The 13,588-nt window shown below is 33.5% G+C and overlaps 1 protein-coding gene across 1 annotated transcript in view; it reads right to left on the bottom strand.

Moving 5' to 3' along the window:
* The window catches only part of LOC107725174 (bone morphogenetic protein receptor type-1B-like), a 69,776-nt gene that overhangs the window by 49,615 nt on the left and 6,573 nt on the right, over window positions 1–13,588 (bottom strand). Inside the window, exon 2 of the mRNA XM_016534346.1 lies at window positions 9,150–9,216. The gene's annotated coding sequence lies outside the window, so the exon portion shown is untranslated. The remainder of the gene's footprint in view (window positions 1–9,149; window positions 9,217–13,588) is intronic.

The raw sequence follows: 13,588 nt of genomic DNA, 5'->3' as shown, positions 1-13,588 counted from the left end.
TGTGTGTGTGTGTGTGTGTGTGTGTGTGTGTGTGTGTAAAAATGTCTTAACTTTTGGCTTAAAATGTCTTAATAATTTGTTAAAGATGACAGGCCAAGTTGCGTACACTGCATTGTGGGATAAAGTATTCCAGTCTAATTTATACTGCACATACTTACAAATGTCATCCGGGTTTTCCAATTAAACAGATAACAGGGTTGTTATATTTAACTAAATTAAATGAACTGAAATCAAATTAAATGTTTGTTTGTTTTTTTATTTAAAATAAACCAAATAAAGTAAAACAAATAAAAAGAAAGAAAGAAAGAAAGAAATACTATACAGACATATTTTTTAAAAATACTAAAACATTAAGTAAAATTAAGTGAAAACAGAAAATGTAAAAATAAAACTTAATTCAAAATATTAGCAAAACCTGTACTATGAAAACACTATTGGCGAAATCTGGGACATTTTACATTGATTTTTATGTATTATTAATGTGTATTTTCACTGATTAAATACATAAATAAATAAATGATACTAAAATAACACTAATGCATACTGTGCGTAATACAAAAATAGTATGAGTAGTAGAATAGTATGCTATTTCAAACAGCCACTCTTTCATGCATGTTTGATTGACAGCGCAATGCAAAAAATAATAATAATAATAATAATAATTCATTACATTTAAAAACTAAATAAAAATAAAAAACAATCACATTTGTTGACATTTTTAGCATAAAACACACAGCAACGTAATTCTTACTACTAGGGCTGCACAATTAATCGAATTTCTAATCGCGATTACAATTATGGATGCCACAATTACGTAATCGTTCAAAGCGGCAATTAATCGTTCAAAGTCCACTTATGTTATTCTGCGTGCTTAAGATGCATTTTTTTCTTTCTACATGTTATCTTTAGGGTAGGGTTTTTCCCATTATTTTAATTTTAGTTTTAGTATAACATTATAATACAATTCAAATTTTTACTTTTTTATAATTTAAAGAAGAAACCAATCCGATGTATAGTTGACATTTGAGGCTTAATACTATAGAAAAGCACAACGTTGTTCAGTTAGAGTGTTTTCAGCTTATTTTCATATAAAAATACGGCATGCAGTTGCATCAAACGATGGTATAAACATCATTCAATGTAAATTGTGATAATCGTAATTAATAATCGCAATTACAGTTTCAAGGGAATAATCGACAATTATGATTTTTGTCATAATCGTGCAGCCCTACTTACTACAACAACAAAAACACTACAGTATCATAGCTACCACAGTTAACCACGCTACGATAAAAATGCAGAACGGGCTGTGCAGATCAGAACAACCCAAACGCTTCAAGAAAAGAGACAGAGAGCTAACTAAAACTAATAAACAAGCAAACAAGAGAAAAAGAGGTCAAATGAACAGCGCTCCCTCTTACTGAGGCTTCTGGATAACCAATCAACCAGTTAATCTGTAAAACACACTCACACACACTTCTCCCAAACATAATGAGCAGCGATGGAGGTCATCTTTAACCTTTGACCTTTGACTCTTCTTACAATTTGTACTAGGTTGACCTTTAACCCATATCAAACTCAGTCCAAATGAAGCTGAACCTTTTAAAGTAAAGACAAAAACACACAAGCTTTGTTCCCACCTACATAGGCCATACATACAATACTCACCTCTGTTAAATACGGTTGTCACTCCTTCTCTAAACACTTGACCCTGTTCTGTACACAGAGTTCCGATATTTACTGAAGCCACAACCAAACTCACTCCTGAAACATTCAGATTGTGAAAACACCGCAAGAAAATGATTTTCTTACTTGAACTTGTCTTGTTTTGTTTTCCAGTACAAATATCTAAACATACTTAAATCAATACAGTACATTAAGTCTTAAAACTTAAGTCTTTAAAACTTAAAAACAAATATCTGCAGATGGGGACAGAAAAATGAACTTAATTCGAATGGAAAACAAGATTTGTCGTTTTTCAATTTTTCTTAAGCCATTCTTGGCAGATAATTTTCTTACGCAAGTCAAAAACTCAATTAATTTTGATAAGATTCTTATATAAAATGAGTAAAGTTAGGCATTAAGACTTAGTGTTTGAATAATTTTAGATATTTGTACTCGGTAAAAAAAATTATTGCTGCGATTAGTTATCACAAATTAAAATTCAACACTAAAATAAGTAATAATGTGTTGTTTCAACTTAAAAATTGTTGAGATAACTTACATTTCCAACTTAACTAAAGTTATCTAATTTAATAATTTTAAGTCAATCACAAACAGAATTTTTTCAAGTTGTTACAACTAATGTATGTTAGCATGTTGCCAAACTCAAAAAAAAATGCAATGCACACAGGAAAATGTCTTCAAAATAGTTCATAATCAAATTCTCTTTATCAATCAATACTGAATGAAATTTATTGGACAACATTTCTGTCAACTTGCAATGCATTCTGGGTTTGCCAAGTAACCAAGGTATCCAATATGGCAAGTAAATGAGGTTTTGGAACAGTCTGCTTACTAATTTCATGTTTACTTCACGTTTTCATTTAACTGGTGCATGCCATTTCAAAGTAAAAAGGTCTTTGTAATTGTTCATTAAAGTTTAAAAACTCCTATAAATATTGCAATAATTCCCCTATAACCACTGTTCTCAATGCAATCATTCCCTTCAGACTAAACACAGCCCCACCCTACATTATTTTGTTGAACATCCTATTTGACTTGGAAATGCATCACAATACAGAAGCAAAATAGTTTGTGAACACCATTTCATGTTGCTTTAAAATGCTCTCTAGGTAAGCAGCTTTGTACAGAACTACAGTGTTTTCACTTATTTTACGACTGTTTGTGATGCTCAAATGACAAATCCGATGCATTAAATCAGCAAACGCACATTCCCCACTAAAGCCATAATGGCAGCGACACCCTGACTAACACCCGCCAATCCATTCCATCTGTTACCCGGCCCACGCTACAAACTCATCTTCCAAATGTTTGCTCCTGTTTTCACAGCTGACAGGAGGGATGCGTTAGTCTGTTAAAGGAGCGTTTGTCAGCTTTCGGTTGGTGTGAGTGTGTGTTTTGATGCTATTAGGAGAGGTGAGTGTGTTGTCGCTGCCATTATGTGGTGTGTGTCATAAAGCGAGGTGTTGATCGTCCAAATGTGGAGGTGTAAGAATCAGCAGCAAAAATAGACCTTCAGCTGTCTGAACAACACACGCATGCTTTCGAATACAGTGATCACCTAAATAGCACTGACAATAGCACTGAAACTAATAAAAGCATAAACAGAAAATTAAAACAATGACAGACAAAGAGAAAAGTTAAAGATTAAAGTAGCACTTGCATATATATATATATATATAGATTTTTTTTTTAATACTAAAAATGATTAAATACAAGTTTTTTAATATATTTAAATTTTAAATTTAATTTAATGATTAATTTGATTTAGACTGTTTAGTGTGTGTAAAGTCATATTATACGGGTGAATATGTTTTGGAACAGATCTTGTATTTGTGTGAGAGACAGAATACCTCACCGGTTAGGGTTTGCAAGAGAAAGGTCAGAGGTCAGTGTAATGACCTGAAGAGACTGAGCGACCCCACACCTGCTTGAGATCATCCGTTTGGTCACATACCATCACACACACACAACATACACCAGTGTATCCTGCACCGCGTTTTAGCAGTGAACCACTGAATTCACAACTATGAATAGGCTATGAAAACATAAGGCAACATAATTCAACTAGTAATGTAATTTGTGAGTGAATCATTCATTTGAACTTTTTTTGGTTGGGAATGGAATACTACTTTTTACAGAATGTATACTGTGGACTGTATACACACACTCCTATAACATTTACCATAATGTAAACAAACACAAAGCACACTGCAGGAATGCTAGAAATATAGTATTCCACAATGCAATGCACTTGACCTTTAATGTTTAATGTTTTCATTGCAAAAGCTGCAAGATATGAAGACATTTTTACATGAAATAGGATTAAAAATACAAAATATCTGTTTAGTTCAAAAATTATGACTTGATGCCATTACAAAATGCACATTTTGAGTTTATGTGACAACAGTGTAGCACACTACTGTTTGAGGGAGTAAATAATGACAGAATTCCCATTTTTGCATGAAAACAATCAAAGTTTATCATCAAAATGTATCATAAAAGTGTTTAATTGCATTAAATGGGTGTTGTTTTGCATTTTCTTATTGCCTAGGATCAATGGAAATGGTCAGTGGCACACAGATAGCGAGGCAGAGTGAGTGTGTGTGTGTGTGCGTCGGTGGACTGTGAGGGGAATGTGTTAGAGTTCAACATGGGTGAATGGAACATAATCAGCACATGCAGGCTGCTCCACATCCATTCTGCGTAAGCAAAGACAAACACACACACACATTCACAAACTAACGAGGGCAATCGCAGCTCCGCTGCCACCTGGCTCATCCCTCCAATTAGGAATTCCCTAACGAGGTGCCAATTAGAAGAAAAGAATGAACGAGACAAAAGCAAAGGGTCACAGAGGGCAAAAAACATGAAACAGAGAGAGAAAGAGACAGACAACAAGGCGAGAGGAAGTGATGGCAATTACACAAGACAGAAACGTGTTTGTTTAGACTCTATTTGATCTATTTTTGCTTTTTCCTCATTATCGAGTTTAAAGGGCAAATGTTTGACATTTGGAAAGTGCTAAAAGTTGTCATGAATATTTCTGGATGGGTGGTATAGCGTTTAAATATCAAGATGGTAACTGAAAGGTTATAGTAGTGGTGGGCGAGATGACCAAAATCTTATTTCACAGTATGAGAATTTTTTTCACAATAACGATATATATCTCGATATAGCAATTTTTTTTGTTATTAAAAATAAGAAAAAGAAGCAAATTACAAACACAATAGAACAAATAAATATAAAATACACTTTTAATTTATTCAGTTACAGTAGGCTACAGTAGGTTTATTTAACATGTAGTAAGAAATATTACAGAAATTTAATAAAGTGTATAAATAAAACACTCCATAGTCTTCACTGTATCAATCAATCAAACATGAACTGATTCTTATTAAAGATCCAAAAGTGATTCAGTCAAGTGCAGTGAGTGATTAACATAAATAATGACAGACAGCAGCAGGTACTGTAAATTAGACTGCTGTCCCTTTAAGACCAACTGCACGGATCCAATATACTGATACACATCCGGTTTTCAACTGTTTATGCCAACTGTTTAACTGGCATTTTGACATAACTGTGTGCATATTTGACCATTTTGATTTCTGATCTGTTTTTGCGATCGCATGCTGTCTGAGAGAGGGGCTTTCTGTGTGTGTGTGTGTGTGTGTGTCAGTCAGCGCGAGCAGCGGATTGCTTATTGCGCTTAATAACTTTATTAAACATCATGCATGTCCCAAATTCACGATCGCATGCTGTCTGAGAGAGGCGCTTTCTGGGTGTGTGTGTGTGTGTGTGTGTCAGTCAGCGCGAGCACCGCATTGAGTTCTTTTTCACTGCTTATTGCACTTAATAACTCTATCAAGTGCATCCCACTTTTTATTTTCTCATTCATGCATGTTTCCTTGTCACTCAAAGGTAGTTATAACTTTTAAGTAGTATTATGTTACGCAGATATATTTGCATACCGCAGAATACACGATATAGCAAAATCTCTATAGACACTTTATTCTGCGGTAACGATACCGTCATACCGCCCAGCCCTATGTTACAGGTTCGAACCCTGAAAAAGCTTTGTTCATGATAAGCTGGTATGGATGGTAAGGCTGCACCACTATTAAAAATTTGGCCAATTTCAATAACCCAATCATTTCTTGATATGGCTGAAAACTATGGAAGCTTATTTTGGCCACATAATAATAAATGAAAAAAGCTAATTGCGACTTTTTAACTCAGTATTGCAAGTTATAAACTCATTAACTGCAAGTTTACATCTCCCAATTCTGACTTTTTTCTTAGAATTCTGAATTTACATCTTGCATTTTTGACATTTTTTTACACGTAACATGTCACAATTCAGATTTTATTTTTCAGCACGGCATAAAAAATAAAAAGAGGTAATTGCGACTTTATATCTCAATTCTAACTTTTTTTCTTCACAATAGCGAGATTATATCTTACAATCTGACTTTTCTTCTCAGAATTACGACTTTATATCTTGCAATTCTGAATTTATATCTCACAATTCTGAGAATTGAAAGCTATAAACTGGCAGAAATAAGCTTATGTAGAAAAGTGATAAATGGTCAATAAATTTAATAAATAGCTGATAAATTTAATATCTGATAAATGGCTGATAAACTAAAACATTAAAATACTGTATTACAATTTTATTAAAAATGATATTCATTCTAAACATTATCTTATGCATTTAACTTTTTTATTACATTATTAGTGGCAAAAGTGATCTAAATGTAAAAATAGGGGAAATAAGCATGTTTAATAACATTAATACTGGTAAGTAAAAAAATATCGGCTGGTAAGTAAAAAAATATCGTGAACAATGGGGAATTCACTAAGAATTAATTGTAGCCACTTATAATGTCATTTAGGCACCCAATTCACAAAAGAAATTAAGTAAATCACATAATGACATAAACATACCCACAAAATGTTTCAGTCTGGACATAAAACCATTAAAACTGTTTTTACAACTGCACGTCTCAGAAAAAAAAAATGCAAATGGATCCTGATAACAACTCCCACACAGGCAATCCACTGGAGGTCAGGACCTCTGAACATGACCTTTGACCTCTGTCTTAGGATCAGTCAGTCAGAGCACTGTGAAAAAGTCGACTGCCTCTGAAAACATATAATATCCCACCCGGAAGAAAAGAAAGATATGAACGGAGCAAAGAGACCAAGAGGAGAAAGGATGAGGAACTGAAGCATGCATCTGTGTGGATATCGGTCAGCTTAGTCTGGACACAAACCGCCCACTTAGACAGGAAGAGATTGTTTGAGTGATATGTAAATGTACCAAATTAGTTTTGTCTTTACATGTCATTTAGAGGCGGGCTTATCTGAAATAGATTGTACCATATACAGGTGTGGAAAAATGAATTGAGATTGTATGATAACGTATTTACTTGCTGCTAAATGCTTCAAGCAAAACTGCGAGTATCGCTGAAAGATTTGAAGCCACTCACAGGTGTTCACTGTAGCAGCCTGGGAATTTATACATTTTGTGCACACTTCTTGAATGTCTGCTTAGCCCCTGCTAGTTAGATGCAGTCCCTACCATAATACTACCAAAAAAAAGCATCTCTCATTCAAAAGTAGTCATATATTCTAACAAAATATAAACGTGTTGCAAACAGCAAACACATTGCGAATAAAGTTTTGGGACATTGGCCATAATTGCAACAGCGTATGCATCTCTCATTCAAAAGTAGTCATATATTCTAACAAAATATAAATGTGTTGCAAACAGCAAACACATTGCGAATAAAGTTTTGGGACATTGGCCATAATTGCAACAGCGTATTAGCATACTGTCACAGTTATGGACTTCTTTTGTTGTGTTTTCATTTTAGTTTTTGTCTTCATGCCCATTTTGACTTTGACCTAGTTTCTGTCTCTCCTTTGATTAGTTCATTCAGTTCACCTGTGTTCGTTAATCATCTCATTAGTTCCCTCGTTTAGTATCTGTATAAGTTCTCCCTGTTCTGTTCAGTCCTTTGCCGGTTATTAGTTTGTGGATTTGCTTTTGCTCTGCTCTGCTGGATTTTCTATGTTTCCCTGTGGATGTATTAAAAAAAAGATGCAAGACTGCACTTTTGTGTACCTATTTTATAAGCAAGGAATTTGCATCCCATGAAACATTGCGAATAATGTAATTGATTCAAGCAGTACAAAATAAAACTACTGATAGAATTACTGATTATTGTAAATTATACAGTGTATATATATATGCACACACATATACAATATATATCTGTAGACACTACAGTTCAAAGGTTTGGGGTTTAATGTTTTCTAAAATCTCTTGCTCACCACGGCTGCATTTATTTGATCAAAAATACAGTAAAAACAGAAATATTGTGAAATATTTTTACAACGGTTTTCTATGTTAATATATTTTAAAGTGTAATTTTTTCCTGTGATCAAAGCTGAATTTTCAGCATCATTACTCCAGTCTTCAGTGTCACATGATCCTTCAGAAATCATTCTAATATGCTGATTTGCTGCTCAATAAACATTTCTGATTATTATCAATGTTGGAAACAGTTGTTCTGATTTATATTTTTTGTGTGAAACTGTGATAAATTGTTTTTAGGATTCTTTGAATAGAAAGTTCAAAGAACAGCATTTATTTGAAATAGAAATCTTTTGTAAAATTCTAAATGTCTTTACTGTCACTTTTGATCAATTTAATGCATCCTTGCAGAATATAAGTATTAATTTCTTTAAAAAATATGACTGACTCGATTGTGGCATTTGCTATGCTTTATGGGAGTTTCTACAGAGGTATCTCCATCCCTTAATCTCAGATGCTCACAACAAATCTGTCATGAAACGTTTATACATTATCATCCCAAATCACTTCATCAATGAGGGAAATTAATGAGATTTTACATCCAGAACCCGACTGTTGTGCTCTGTTTCCAAAGACACGCAACCCCGGTGTGTGTGTGTGTGAGAGCAGGTGGTGGAGTAGATCTAGGGGTCAGCAGTCGTGCTTCAACTCCCAAATATAGAGCGTCCATGTCACTGACTACGAGACATAGATCTCATATCATGCGGAGACCTCGGCACAGTCGACCCTCTCTCTCCCGTTCACACTACCGTCTTTATCTGGCCTCCACAGCCTGGCATTCAGAGTGGTATCATGTGTGTAGTGTTGTCTGTCTGTTGTCTGTACACTCACCTGAAACATGAAACCAGCTCGCGGCCCCCCGAGCATGACCTCTGACCTCTCTTCCTCTCTACAGATATGAGACTCCTGCCCGCTCGTTCTGCTAATACAGAGCTTGTTTGCGCACATATAGGTTATGGTGTACCTAAAGCTTCCGTGTTGATCGCGTTACGGAGGTATAAACATTACCGGTAACAGCGGGGTCTCGACCAGCAGTGGACACATATGTAAGGTAAAGCTTTGGAGTGTATGTGACTGTGTTTACCTGCACACGTATCGCTGTCCCCCATGCATTAGCTCCCACAAACCATCCAACCCTGAGCGATGGAAATCTGTAGGAACACACATAATAATATGTTTTACAAAGGCAAGCAACACGATTTGAACAAATATTAAACTTTAGCGTATAACGTGCTGTACCGTTTGATCAATGGACAATAAAACAGGAAAACTGGTCACATCTAGAGACTGGAAAACTAGAAAATATTTGTCTCAGTTTATATTTGGCCTTATAAAGTATAATACTTTATGTCGGATTGCCAATGCATATATTTAGACAAAATATTTTTTTTAATGTATGGCACTTGCTTTGATACAAAATATCATAATATCTTTTTAAAAAATAAATGAATTTGCTTTTGGACTAGCAACGGCACAGCCAACCACTCTGGAACTGAAGTTTTATATAGCAAGATTTCCTGTAATCCAGTGAAATTGTTATGTGAAATCCAGTGTTATTGGTTCCTAAAAAATCTAGTAAAATCTAAAAAAAAAAAAAAAAACTTAAAAAAATCTTTACAAATTTTTATCTTAAAAAAATATTTAATTTTTAAATTATTAAAATTATTAAATTATCTATAAATATAGTGTAACCTAGTGTTCCTATTTAAGAAAAATATACAAAAAATATTTTTTATTATTTTGTAAAATCTATTAAATATGTGAGATCTCTCAAAATGTAATAATCAGCTTTTATTCATTCCTATAAATGTTTTTAGTGTTAAATAAATGCAAAAAAAGTGACATTGTAAGAATGTGTTTATTTATTTTGGTTTCTACCCTCCGTTCAATGTGAAGTTTAATGTCTTCAAACATCCAGATGGTTTCCTGCTTAAAGGTTGGAGATTTGAATATCATGGTTCAGAAAACGAGCAAAATCTGCTACCAAAGTATGGTGCACCAATCGACTGAGAAAACCGTTAAAAGGGTCATTGGCTGATTATTAGCTGCCTGATGCTGTTGATTTCTGATGTCATGTCACTGCATGTTTCCACCAATCAGATACAGAAAACATCTAATGCGAAACACAAGACATCAGACACAACCACATCAGCACCAGTCACAAGTCAGTCAATGTAATCGAATCTGTGAAAGACATCCCTTTCATACTAAGATAGAGAGAGAGAGAGGGTGGGTGGTGTTTAAATTAGCGCTAATTCAACATGGGTTATAACGTGTAGGGCAAAAACAAATATTTTTTGCACATTCACAGCTTTGTCCGTCTCTCAGACACTGAATTTAATGCTGTTTATCAGTGAAAACATTTGGCATCATAAAGTATTTGAACACTTAATGTCATTGCATTAAAAAAAATTACTAATAATAAAAGAAAAGAAAAAGAAAAGAAAATAAATATATATATTTTTTTCCAAATAAATGACACTTGATTTGATTCAAAATATCATAATACATGTTTTTTATTTAAAAAATGATATCTGCTTTGATACAAATATATGCTTTTTTAAAAGACACCTACTTTGATACAAAGCATCATAATATATTTTAATGATAAATTACATTTGCTTTGATATAAAAAATGTAAAAAATACAAATACTGTAAAACATTTTGATACAAATGTTTTTTTTAAATAAATGACACATGATTTGATACACAATATCATTAATATATATAATAAATTACATTTGCTTTGATATAAAAAATGTAAAAAATACAAATACTGTAAAACATTTTGATACAAATGTTTTTTTTTTAAATAAATGACACATGATTTGATACACAATATCATTAATATATATTTTTTTAAATGACACCTGCTTTGAAACAAAAATATTAAAAAATGACTCTTGCTTTGATACAATATATCCTAATATCCTTTTAAAAATTGCATTACACCTGTTTTAATACTAAATATCATAACAACTTTTTAATAAATGACCCTTGCTTTAAAAATTTTTTTAAAAAAAGCATTCAGTTTTAAGTGTGACCTAATTATCCAAATATTTTTGGCGTCATTGTCCCCGATCTATATAAATGACTCTCTATTTGTAAATGTTCTTTATTATAGATCAGTGATCACTGTATAATAGATGTGTCTTTAATATGACACATATGAATGATGGAAATGCAAATGAAGCATGAAAAAGACACATGTGTGTTTGTTTGTATCGATAGAGAATTTGACAAAAGAAAAGACGATGCAAATCTTCCAATTCATGTCATTTTCTGATGCTTTTTAGTGGCGAGCGCTTCAAACAGGTGCACATCCTCCATTTTGCAATTACCCACAATCCTCTACTCATGACTCAGCCAGCTGTTACTGTGCAAACCTGCAGCTCTGAATAGTGCAGCGAATCAGCCATGTATTTCAACGTCTGTGGGAATGTTTTGGCCTATTTTATTGTCCGCCAAGTTTAATCGCAAAACAATACACAGCACAGAACAAGGTGTGTCTGTTAACACTCTAGAGGAAAAGGGAAACACACAAACACACAGACACACACTTCAGCCATGCTGAACCACAGGGGAAAGACTTCACAGTGCACTGGCTTTTACGGCCGTCCCGTTTGGCAGTTGGGTAAAATATTCCAGAGCTAAAATTAGCAGCACGGCACAAAGACCCTCATTGAGAAGGACGGCTGGCACGGAAAGCTAAATCACAGCAAACCTGTCCAAACTGTAAGACAGCTCAACAGCTCCCGACGGTTCACCACAAGACCACATCTCCAGATAAACCATCCTGAGAGCGAGGTGAATCTGATAGCGCCTCAATCAGACACACTTCAGACTCCGAATCCGTCTGATGACACGCTCTAATCCTTAGCACCACAACAACGGTTACCTTGGAAACTCCAAGGATTCCCTCAGAAGTCCCGTCCCGAAGTGTGTGTGTCTCGCAGACGTCTCTATTTCAGCGCGAGTCACTGAAGGATTATACTCACATCTCTTCTTTCACACTGAGCTTTAACACACACAGAACAACATTCGCTCTGTTGAAAGCTGCTATTGTTCGGGTAGATACTTCAGAACAATAGAAGCCATCAGCAAAACTTCACAACACCTCTAATATATCAGCCTATTACACACTACAAACTAGTACACTGAAATGGGTTCATCTATCTGAAGAGCAGGGTGGCAAAAATGCTAAATCAGCCAAACAGAAAAGCATAATCAGATGTTTGTTCACTCTCTGACATGTATCTTATATTTACTTATTGACTTAAAATAACAAAACTATATGTCTTGTCGCAAATTAGACACTTATTAAATGAGCACTTATTTTTATAAAAATATTAAAGAATATCAGAGTTCATTACCACAAAAAATGATATTCTTAAAAAGAAAAAAAGAAGAAAAAAAAACAGTGAGACACTTGCAATAAAAATGAATGAACAAGGCCAAATAATCACCGTTTCAAAAGTATGGCAACTAAATGAAATAAGTTTAAGTAGAAGTACTTATAAACAAAACTAAAATAAAACTAAAAACGGGGGAAAAATGCATTAAAGCTATATAGAAATAGAAATAAAAAATAAAAATGACAAAAAAACTAAAATAAAATAATTAAAGCTATATAGAAATATAAAAAACTAATAAAACTATATAGAAATTTTAAAAACGTATAATAAACAAACAAATAAAAATTATTTAAAAAACCTAAAGACTGAAATAAAAATCAATTAAAGCTATATAGAAATATAAAAAAAATTTTAATGACAAAAGCACATAATAAAAGTACTACAACTTAACCCAAATTTAAAATAAAAACTGAAAATATAAAAATAAAAGCTAATTAAAACTATTAATAAAATCATAATAGGATATAAATAATACTAACGTAACATGGTTATATTCAATTTTACAACTTTGCTTGACAGTGTAATGTAATAAACACTAATAACAAGACAGTAAAATTATTACATAAACAGCTTTTCAACTTCATATACAGAAGTTTTAACTGAAAAAAATGTAATGTTTTGTAACTGACAAAAAAATTATGTGCTTTTATAAAATTAAGCTGTTTTATCGTCCAAAAATTAGCCCCATTCATTTCCTTTGTAAATGTCTTGCCATAACCTTGATTTTTTTTGTTAATAAAGAAAACAAGGCAAATACTGTCTATTGAACTTAACTTCAATTAAACCAGGAATATTCATGGCAGATTTACACTCTTTAATTCTTAACCTGACCATTTTGACCCATTCAGACCGATTTTTGACCAGTTATAAGCATGAAACGTGCACATTATTGCATTTACAGACTGATCAGCCATTTTCACCGTTCCCCCTCATAATCACACCACATTTTAATGAGAACACAATGAGCCTGAAGGAGACAAAAGAGATGCTGAAACTTTATCAGATGGAGGCAGCAGCACCAGTTTCCCTGTATGACACACAAGCGAGCGGGTGTGCATGTGAAATGGATATATACAGCACAGGCCCGGACTGGCCATCGGGAGCACC

The sequence above is a fragment of the Sinocyclocheilus rhinocerous genome, unplaced genomic scaffold (assembly GCF_001515625.1).
Source record: "Sinocyclocheilus rhinocerous isolate Xijiao unplaced genomic scaffold, SAMN03320098_v1.1 scaffold516, whole genome shotgun sequence".
NCBI classification, from domain to species: Eukaryota; Metazoa; Chordata; class Actinopteri; order Cypriniformes; family Cyprinidae; genus Sinocyclocheilus; species Sinocyclocheilus rhinocerous.
This window is presented reverse-complemented; position numbering and strand designations above follow the sequence as displayed.